We start from the raw sequence: 642 nt of genomic DNA on the forward strand, positions 1-642 counted from the left end.
GCCGCAGTCTCAGGGGAGGCCCCGCGCCCGGATGGAGCACCAGTTGTAAAACTTTGCTGCCTCAAGTTGATGTTTTTTAAAATAAAGGACTTTAAACTGCATGAGAATCATGCTGCAATATGATCGTTCTAGAGCAAATATATATTTCAAGATGAAACTAAGCAGTTTTGAAATAAATTACTTGAATTTCTGTGTATGTAAAGGAATGACTGTGTCTGTGTACTTGACTGGCCGCTGGTCTCGCCCTGTCTCCGCCACTGCCAGCGCCTGTGCCCGGGTTTGGGGTGCCCGCCCCCCTCAGATGCCCTCTGCCCAGGCGCCCTCACACAGAGGCCCGCCTGGCAGACGAGGGGCCCGTGTGTGAGGCTTGGGGTGCCCGCCCCCCTCGGATGCCCTCTGCCCAGGCGCCCTCACACAGAGGCCCGCCTGGCAGACGAGGGGCCCGTGTGTGAGGCCTGGGGAGGCCGGGCCTCCTGTGTCCGCCCCTCCGTCTCTCGTGGGCTTTGGGGTTGAACCGGAATAACCGGCCACCACGTGACTGTGGCGTGCCTGTCACTTCCTCCTGGGGGAGGGCTGTTTCCCCAAAGGCCTCCCAGTGTCGGAGCCCTCGCAGGCACCTCAGCCCCGCCCCCCCGGGGCTGC

This window comes from Myotis davidii, unplaced genomic scaffold (assembly GCF_000327345.1).
Source record: "Myotis davidii unplaced genomic scaffold, ASM32734v1 scaffold1717, whole genome shotgun sequence".
In the NCBI taxonomy this organism is placed as follows: domain Eukaryota; kingdom Metazoa; phylum Chordata; class Mammalia; order Chiroptera; family Vespertilionidae; genus Myotis; species Myotis davidii.